Below are 10,933 nucleotides of genomic sequence, written 5' to 3' on the forward strand. Positions count from 1 at the left end.
CCATCATTATGGCTCTCTTGAAATAGTTTAGTTTTGTAGGGAAGAGGGTGCTGTTTCCCACATTTATTGGCATGTGTGTTGGAACAGAGAGGTGACCACCCCTGTCACAGGCCCTCTTTGTGCTGCTTTCCATTAGGGTTCTGTGAAAACAGAAGTGGGTATGAAGAATATCGTGTGACTGAAAAAGTAAAGCACCCTGTGATTTATTGCAGCACATTTGAGTTTGTATGAGTGATATTTACTATAGTCTCTATGGATTGGCTGGACTACCTTTATGCCTATGCTGGTGGAATTTGAGGAAAATGTTTCTTTTTTTCCTCCAGATAGTATAATAGTGAATGAAGTTCCTACTGTGGCCGTTGCTTGAAGATCATGTTAAATTAACCAGTCAAAGTCTGGGTAGAGAAAGATCCTTGTCTGTTCCCTGGGCTGTTATAGTGTGAGCTCACCTTGAATGGTGGTAAATGGGTTCCGTGTGGCCGTGGAAGGTACTGGTGGAAGCAGGCACTCCTTCACTGAGAACAGTAGTGTAAAGCCATGGCTTCTGGGAAAGCCTGAGAGAAGTCTGGTAGATCTGGAAAGTCATTGTCTGGAAAGTAAGCAACTCTGTAATAGAGCCATACCTCCACCCGAGGCCAAAATGGCCACAGATTTAGGCACTGGCTTTTGCTCCACATGAGGGAGTGGTGGGTGAGGGGTGGGGATAGGGGTTGGTTATATAGGTCATGGGAAAAGCAAAGGGCAGTCTCAATTTGAAGGCACTCTGCATGCAAAAGGCTCACCTTCCACCTCTTTCCCTCTACCTTCCTTACCTTCTGACTTTTAGAAATGAATCAGCACAAAACTAAAGCCATACTAAAACTAGTTAATAGTTTATTTTTATAATAAGTTTTCAAATAAACAACGACAAGTAAATAGATTTGAAATTGCAAATGTCTTGAGGTTTGAGGGTAAGAAGTTTGAATTTGGCAACATCCTCTTTACGAAGGAAGCAAAAATTTATAAGGCAAACAAATGAGACTTCGTGAATCATTAGTTTATTTTGTTAATTACAAATTTCTCACTATTTATTAATCAAATTAATGGAAGAGAAAGCCCTCTGTATTAGTTTTCCAGGGTTGACATCACCAAGTACCACAGACTGAGTGGTTCAAACAACAGAAATTCATTTTCTCACAGTTCTGGAGGCTACAAGTCCAAGATCAAGGTGTTGGTAGAATTGGTTTTTTCTGAGATCTGTCTCCTTGGCTTGTAGATGACTGTCTTCTCCCTCTGTTTTCACAAGGTCTTCTTTCTGGGTACCTCTATGTCCTAATCTTCCCTTCTTACAAGGACACCAGCCATATTGGTTTAGATCCCACCCTAATGGCCTCATTTTAGCTTAATTACCTTTTTGAAGGCCCTATCTCCAAATACAGTTTAAGTTCTAAGGAACTGGGGGTTAGGGCTTCAACATATGAAATTTGGAGGGACACGGCCAGGCGCGGTGGCTTAATCCCAGCACTTTGGGAGGCTTAGGCGGGCAGATCACGAGGTCAGGAGATTGAGACCATCCTAGCTAACACGGTGAAACCCCGTCTCTACTAAAAATACAAAAAAATTAGCTGGGCGTGGTGGCGGCGCCTGTAGTCCCAACTACTCGGGAGGTTGAGGCAGGAGAATGGCGTGAACCCGGGAGGCGGAGCTTGTGGTGAGCCGAGATCGCGCCACCGCACTTCAGCCTGGGTGACAGAGCGAGACTCTGTCTCAAAAAAGAAAAAAAAAAAGAAAAAGAAAAAAAAAAAGAAATTTGGAGGGACACAATTCAGCCCACCACCTTTCTTTGTGAGATTTTTGGGAAGCATTTTAACAAAATGAAGTTTTTCTGGAATTAAAGAGTGTATTAAAATTTTTGAAGTTTCTACCATGTATGTGCTCAGAACTTGACAGTTTCAACAAGGGACTCAAACGGAGAAGGTAGAGTCTTTTTCAAAGAAAGTTAAAATGAGTTGGAAGACAGCAATAACTTTTCAAATATGAAATGGAAAGGGCCATGTATAAACAATTTGCTAAAATAAATGGCTATCATCAAGAGGAGAGACTCCTGCGGGTTGGAGTTTCAAGGCAGGTTATGTGCAAGCGGTGGACTTTGATAATACACTTCTCTATCCTCTTCTTTCTTAAGTGCCTTCATTTCCATACCTGTGTCTGCATATTTTCATGGCTTACTCAAAATAAAAACACTGGGGGATCTGGTGTTTCCTGTTCAGCTATTAAACTGAGAAGGAAGTTTGAGTCTCCCTTCACTTCTTATTTTTCCTTTCTTACTCAAAATGTCTTTATCTCTTTTTCTTTCTTAAAAAAAAAAAAAATTGGGACTGGTGTGGTGGGTCACGCCTGTAATCCCAGCATTTTGGGAGGCTTAGATGAGCAGATCACTTGAGGCCAAGACACCAGCCTGGCCAACATGGTGAAACCCCATCTCCACCAAAAGTACAAAAACTAGCTGGGCATGGTGGCATGTGCCTGTAATCCCAACCACTCGGGACGCTGAGGCAGGAGAATCATTTGAACCTGGGAGGCAGAGGTTGCAGTGAGCCAAGATTGCACCACTGCACTCCAGCCTGGGCGACAGAGAGAGACTGTGTCTCAAAACAAACAAACAAACAAGCAAACCAACCCATAATTTATTTGACTGTGGTAATCCTTATACAATCTTCCTTACACAATGTGTAGGGAATCGTTACAGTGTACACCTTGAGTGTATACAATTTTTATTTGTCAATAATATCTCAATAAAGCTGGAAAAAAGTAAATTAATACATAAAAGAAAGACCATAGTACCACTACCAGAACACTCTTATACCTAGTGTTATATACATTTATCTTTCTTAGTGGAACTCAAAGTTATCTGCATACCTAAAATTTATAGAGATAAGCAGTGTTTCTGATTTAAGTGAAACTTATAATTTTTCCCTTTGTGAGAGTCTCCAGAAGGAACACCTTACAGGCAAATTTAGAAAGCAGTGATAAAGGCCATTTACATGTAAGTCAGAAATAATCACTTCCTAAATGTCGGCCACTAATACTGGCTGTAAAACGACCCCAGGCTTTAGATAAGAGCGCACAAAAAATGAACAAGAACATGATCGAGAGCCATCAGGGAGCAAGAGCGAAGCAGATAGTGGAGCTGGGTATGCTACGGCCTGAATGCTGGCATCCCCCCAAATTTCAAGGTTGAAACTTAACCCCGATGCAATAGTATTAGGACATGTGGCTTTTAGTGGGTAATTAGATCAAGAGGGTGGGGATGGGATGAGTGCTCTTAGAGAAGAGGTCAAAGGGAGATGCCTCGCCCCTTCTGCCATGTGAGGCACAGAGAGAGTCTTCACCGGACACCAAATCCGCTGGCACCTTGATCTTGAACTTTTCAGCTTCCAGAACTGTGAGCAATAAATTTATATTGATAAATTACCCAGTCTAAGGTAATATGTTACAGCAGCCTGATGGACGAAGACAGGGTCAGGAGACCTTTTCTGAACTCATACTAAAATGCCATTTCTGTGTTTCTAGTAGTGTCCAGGGTCTAAGAAAAGTTGTACAGATCTACCATTTTTTAATGACAAAACCTCATTTGATTTCACCCAAGCAGTCGTTAGTACAAATTTTGATTCCTGCTTTGGTGCCTTTATTACAAACTAGATTTCTTTTTCGGGAATACAATAATTTGCCTTTCTATTATCTATCAAAGTATTCCTACCAACCAGGCCTCTGGCATGGATGGAAGAAAAAAATGAATGGAAATGATTTATGAATGCTACAATTGAAGGGTTCTGGAAAAATTACCTCTGGGACCCGAAGATCCTGGTGAAATGACTGAAATGCTTTAATTCAGCAAGTGTTTATTGACCACTCACTACATGTCAGGCACTGTGCTAGATGACATGGTTAGAAAGATGAAAAAGACATGATTCTACAGTCAGGAAGCTCACATTTTGGTGGAAGAATTGTTCCAACATGTTAATATTACACATTGTCAAAGGTACTGTAGCGGAGATTTACTCAAAGTGATGTGAAAACCCAAAATAGAAAGTAACTAACCCTGGGACCTTAGTTACAGAATAGGTTAGTACGCAGAACGGGTGACACTTGAGTTGGGATTTGATGTGTAAGTGGGAGTTTGCCAGGCAGAGAACAGAGGGAAAGATGTGACAGGCAGGCAGCAACTAGACAGCAGAGAGGCATAAAGCGCATATGCTCAGTACACATTACCACAGTGGAAAATGGAAACAACTTAAATCTCGACACCATAAGGGAACACCTAAGTACCATGCCAAATAGTCATACAATGGACTGTCACACAGCCTGTTTAAATGATTTTACACATGAAAAAATGCTCATCACCACTGGCCATCAGAAAAATGCAAATCAAAACCACAATGAGATACCATCTCACACCAGTTAGAATGGCAATCATTCAAAAGTCAGGAAACAACAGGTGCTGGAAAGGATGTGGAGAAATAGGAACACTTTTACACTGTTGGTGGGATTGTAAACTAGTTCAACCATTGTGGAAAACAGTATGGCGATTCCTCAAGGATCTAGAACTAGAAGTACCATATGACCCAGCCATCCCATTACTGGGTGTATACCCAAAGGATTATAAATCATGCTGCTATAAAGACACATGCACACGTATGTTTATTGCGGCACTATTCACAATAGCAAAGATTTGGAATCAACCCAAATGTCCATCAGTGACAGACTGGATTAAGAAAATGTGGCACATATACACCATGGAATACTATGCAGCCATAAAAAAGGATGAGTTTGTGTCCTTTGTAGGGACATGGATGCAGCTGGAAACCATCATTCTCAGCAAACTATCGCAAGAACAGAAAACCAAACACCGCATGTTCTCACTCATAGGTGGGAACTGAACAATGAGATCACTTGGACTTGGGAAGGGGAACATCACACACCGGGGCCTATCACGGGGAGGGGGGAGGGGGGAGGGATTGCATTGGGAGTTATACCTGATGTAAATGATGAGTTGATGGGTGCTGACGAGTTGATGGGTGCAGCACACCAACATGGCACAAGTATACATATGTAACAAACCTGCACGTTATACTCATGTACCCTAGAACTTAAAGTATAATAAAAAATAAAAATAAAAAATAAATAAATGATTTTACAAAGAGATTGTAATGTTATGGGGAAGTGCTTATGCTATAGCATTAAGAGAAAAATAAGGTAATAAATATAATTGTTTATGTGGAATGATTTTATGTCTCATATACATAAAAGTCTAGCAAATGAATATTTATATAATTGCATTTTGCTGCTTCATATGTTTTGAACTCAGAGTTTTAAGAGTTTGTATTGTTTTAATGGAGAAAGTCAGAAAATTAGAGAGCATAGAGTAGGTTTCAGAATGAAAAAGAGCAGAGGGGCTGGAGTCGAGGCCTGTAGGGAAGGAGGTGAGGCAGGTGGGGCCATATTGCTATGGTCACTAATCCTGTAGTTAATATAATAAAAATTATGGTCACTTATCCTGTAGGTAATGAAAATTATATTAACTCCAGTTTTGTACTGAAGAACCCTGTTAAAATACAAAAATGACTTCTAATAGGCAGGATATAAAGCTTTTATTAGATGTTAAATTTTTACCTTGAGTTACACATGAGTTGCATGGTGCTGGGTCCATAAATACACTGGGTGGTTTTTCTGTGGATACTGTTGCCTATTTCTAAGCCTCACACAGCAGTTTTTCCTGCAGAGTTGCAAAAGATGACTGCCACTTCTGTTGAACATTAGGAGTGATACTTAGCTTGTGGTTATGGAAATATGTATTTTCTATTTTTAATTGTGTATAATTCAATTTGTACAAGTTAAATATGGGGACATCCATGCCATTCTATTTGCCAGAAAAATGGCTTTTCTGGCAAATAGAAATATGGAACACCTGGGTTTTGAAAGGGACAAAAGGGCAAAGGCTTCTGAGGTTTTTGCCCTCAGAAAAACCTCATTATGGAGTGCTGTTGTGGAAAACCCTGAGAATCTGGAGTCACTGAGGAGACTTGGTGTTGGAGTAAAGGTGGAGGGATCCTACACTCACACACACGTGTTACCTACTTCTCAGGTTTTTCTAGGGGTGGAACTGAAAACTGAGCTATATTGCTATTTGACATCATCATGTCTAACTTGCTGAATTTTATTTAAGTCACTGCAAAAAAACCCCAAAAAAACCAAAAAAACAAAAAACAAGAGTGACAAAGTCAAATCAAAATCAAAATTCCAACAGTAATAAGAGTGTGCCTTAGGCCGGGCGCAGTAGCTCATGCCTATAACCCCCCAGCACTTTGGGAGGCCGAGGCAGGCAATCACCTGAGGTCAGGAGTTTGAGACTAGCCTGGCCAACATGGTGAAACCCCATCTCTACTAAAAGTACAAAAATTAGCTGAGCATGGTGGTAGGTGCCTGTAATCCCAGCTACTTCGGAGGCTGAGGCAGGAAAATTGCTTGAACCTGGGAGATGGAGATTGCAGTGAGCCAAGATTGCACGACTGCACTCCAGCCCGGGCAACAGAGGACAAAACTCTGTCTTAAAAAAAAAAAAAAAAAAAAAAAAAAGAGTGTGCCTTATTTGTTCACACAAAATATCTTTTTACCTGGCACTGGGCAGGATGCAGTCAGTCTCGAAGGACAGGTGCTGCTGTGGCTCTTTTTCACTTTCATCCCCAGGAAAGGACCAGTCGTACAGATGCCCTACCACATTTCCTTGTTCCTAAACTCCCCTCAGTGTGTGGGCACAGGCTTCCCGGAAAGAAAAGCATAGCAGAGAGAGAGGGGTCTGCATTTGTGCTTCAGATATTCCAGCAACTAGTCTTCCAGTACTGGTGTATGGCTACCTAGAGCATGCAATTGCTAGGAACTGGATATGGTCAAACTCTTCAAAGAAAATCGACCTGCCCTATATTACCCAATTACATTTGTAGGACTTTGAATCTGAAAAGGACTTCTGTTATCATGGAATTTAAAAACTGGACTCAAAAAGTTCAAGGGACTCAACCAAAGTCTCTTAGTTACTGGCAGTGTCTATAGCCATCACACCCTGAACGCGCCCGATCTCATCTGATAGTGGCAGAGCTGGCGCTAAAACTTAAGTTGTCCGAGTTGCTCAGGCTAAACTTGAGATGCTGTCACATCTTACTTCACCTATTGTTCCATTATTTTTATTACTAACATGGTATTATCCTTACCTTTCTTGTTTTAATATAATGGCATAAATATAGCTTTAAATTTTTTTCCAGTTTGGAGCTGAAGAAAGTTGATGATGCTTTCTCTTTTACAGACTCAAGCTTTTGCAGGCCGATTGAGCAGGCTAAAGCAGAAATGTGCAACGTGCCTTTCCCCAGACAGTTAGAATGTGTAATGAAGATGGAAATTTCCAAGACCTGAATCCCCAAACCCAGACTGATCTCTCTTCTCTTCTTGAATATAAAAGTAAGCTGGCAAGATTTAAAAAACTGAACCCAAATAAATATTCATCATTTTTTTCTTCCATTCTGAGTCCTACAGAGTAATGAATGGTGCTCTTTGCCCTGAGTTTGGCATATTAAAATGCCCTGATGTGTGTATATAAAAGAGTGTGCATCCTACTGGGTATCTACCAAAAGGAAAAGAAATAATTATATAAAAAGACACCAGCACTCATAGGTTTATTGCAGCACTATTCACAATAGCAAAGTGATGGAACCAACCCAAGAGTCCATCAATGGTTGATTGGATAAAGCAAATGTGTATAAATACACCATGGAATACTATGCAGCCATAAAAAAGAATGAAACCATGTCCTTTGCAGCAACATGAATGGAACTGGGGGCCATAATTCTAACTGAACTAACTCAGAAACAGAAAATCAAAAATTGCATGTGCTCATTTATAAGTGAGAGCTAAACAACGGGTACACATGGACACAAAGGTGGAAATAATAAACACTGAAGACTCCAAAAGGTGGAAGAGTGTGAGAGAAATGAGGATTGAAAAATTTACCTATTGGATACAATGTTCAATATTTGGGTGACAGTTACACTAGAAGCCCAGTCACTACCATTATGAAACATACTCATGTAACAAACATGCACATGTACCCACAGAATCTAAAATAAAAATTTAAAAAGAAAAGAAAAAAGAGAGTATATGTGTGTGCATGAGAGTGTGCCTGTGTGATTGTGTGTGTCTGTGTCAGTACATGTGAGTGCATGAGCGTGTATGTGAGGATGTATGAATGTGTATGTACTTAGATGCAAGCAGAAGCTGAGAAATTTATTTCTTTCGAAAAGAAGTCAAATTTCGTAGATACAATTATGACCCAAACCTATTCTCAATGTTCTTTAGATGGGAAATTGCATTCATGTTGACAGTACAGTTTTCAGAACGATGATTTTAATAGGCTGAAGGCATATCAACTATATTTAGAGATGTTTGACAATGTCAGAAAAATGTTTGCCTTCAATTTTTGACTGTTTCCAGTTTTTCCATGTGCACAAGGACCAGGTATATATTAAAGGCCAATATTTTACTTTCAAATATAGGCTTCATTTATAGAAATGACACCCATTCCAGGCTTGCCTTCCTCCATTTCAAACTTCACGCTGCAGTCAAGAGGACTTTTCAAAAACACAAATCCAATCATGCCACCCTTACTTAAACATCTTTAATTGCTTCTATATAGAACAAATACTGATTACCTACCCAATTCACGTCCTCCTTCCAATTTATTTATATTCAGTTGTACCTCCCTGCTCTCAAGCCTCAATGCTTGAGAGTGATGGACGCTGATTGACTGAGGGCATTGCCACCTCCACGTCTCCACTCCTCCCCTCTCCACAGTCATTGGCTCAGGGCTGGAGTGTGCCCTAGTTAGTTCAATAGGAGTAATCTCAGGCCTTTTTCTTGAAATGCTGGGACTGAGACCCTCTTTCTTTCAGGATGTAGCTGAATATATATAACACTAAAAAATGTTGGCATCTTATAGTCAGGAGAGGATCTGGCCTCGGCAGGAAGCCGATCCTTCAAAAATCAAAGAATCAGAGTCCTTAGTGGCCTATTGAGCTACCAGATGAAATCAGTCTGGGAGCTCACCTACGTCAGAACTTTCTAGTCAAGTGAGTCAATAAACCCCTTAGAGTTTAAGCCAGTTCTGTTTTCTGTTACTTGCAACATAAACTGCCCTAACTGATCAGGAATTCTCATTATCCTTAGCAGCAGTTGAAATTCTGTCAGCGTTAGACCTCTGGGAGACTGCTAGTGTTATAAGGGGTCTGAAAATTCACCTATGCTTATGACTTTTCTAATTCAGAAATATCAAATATTCATTGTTTCCTGTGTGGTGGTGGTTCAAGTTGTTTGAGGTTATAAGGGAATCATTGGTCTGAATACCTCGGTACTTTACAGTGGGATTTTTCAAAATCTGACCCTAGATATGCCTCCAATTCTGTTTTCTGTGCACATCTTTCCCCCGGCCCCCTTGGGGTGCTGTTTACCCTTCTCCTGATGCTTCATGTTTTCTCTTCTTGGTGTATACATATGGCGGTCCCACTGTCTACATCCTCTTATTTCTCTTGTTTACCTTTATGTGTGCTGCAGCAATCATTTTAAATGTCACCTCTTCCAGGAAGCCTTTCTGGGCACCTTTAACAGACCACTGAGCACTGCCCCTCCCCTGCAGTAATAACCAAATGATCTTACAGCATATTGCTCATACTGTTCCTTTAGCATTTGTCATGCAGCTATTCTTACATATGTAGCAATTATTAAGGCTATTATTAAATAGCCTTAAGCCTGTGGGGTATAAACAGGAAATCATTTTATTTTCTCCATGCTGACTGCCTTCTTCAATTATACCGAGGTACCTCAACTCTCCCTCTCCTGTCCCACCCACCTCTTGGGTGTATCCCATTATTTGGTCACTGTTTTAGTCTGTTCATATTGCTCTAACAAAATACTACAGATTGAGTAATTAATAAATAAGTAGAATTTTATTTCTCACAGCTCTGGAGGTTGGAATGTCCAAGATCAAGACATCGGCAGGTTTGGTGTCTGGTGAGGGCTGCTCTCTCTGCTTCCAGAAGGCGCCAGGTTGCTGCATCCTCTGGAGAGAACAGACACTATGTCCTCACATGGCAGAAAAAATACAAGGCAAAAAAGGGAATTCTAGTTCCTTCCAGTCTTTTCATAAGGCACTAATCTACTCCCAAAGGCCCTGCCTCTTAATATAACCACAATGGGGATTAAGTCTCAGCATGAATTTTGGGGGGCATACAAATACTCAAATAATAGCAGTCACTTCTAGTTATTTTGTGGGGGGAAAAAGTCTGAATTGGTTCAGTTTAAATTCCAATTGCAACCCTCCTCCTGTTCATACTTGACCTCGAAGAAGCCTGCAGGGGTAGAGTCATGGTTTGCTTGCTCTTTCCTCCTTCACCTCCCTCTCCTGGCTGCAGCTCCTCCAGTGTGTTGGGGTGGGCATGAGAAATATGAATGAGGGGCCAGGCACAGTGGCTCAAGCCTGTAATCCCAGCACTTTGAGGGGTTGAGGTGGGCAGATCACCTGAGGTCAGGAGTTCAAGACCAGCCTGGCCAATATGGTGAAACCCCATCTCTACTAAAACTACAAAAATTAGCTGGGTGTGGTGGCAGGCACCTGTAATCCTAGCTACGCGGGAGACCGAGGCAGTGAGAATTGCTTGAACCTGGGAGGTGGAGGATGCAGTGAGCTGAGATTGCACCACTGTACTCTAGCCTGGGTGACAGAGTGAGACTCTGTCTCCCAAAAAAATAAAATAAAATAAAGAAAAAGAAAAAAGAAGAAAAGAAAAGAAATATGAATGAGGATGCCTGACCATAGTGGGAAGGACTGTCTGATCTCACTAAACTCAATTCTGTT

Source organism: Theropithecus gelada, chromosome 2 (assembly GCF_003255815.1).
Source record: "Theropithecus gelada isolate Dixy chromosome 2, Tgel_1.0, whole genome shotgun sequence".
In the NCBI taxonomy this organism is placed as follows: domain Eukaryota; kingdom Metazoa; phylum Chordata; class Mammalia; order Primates; family Cercopithecidae; genus Theropithecus; species Theropithecus gelada.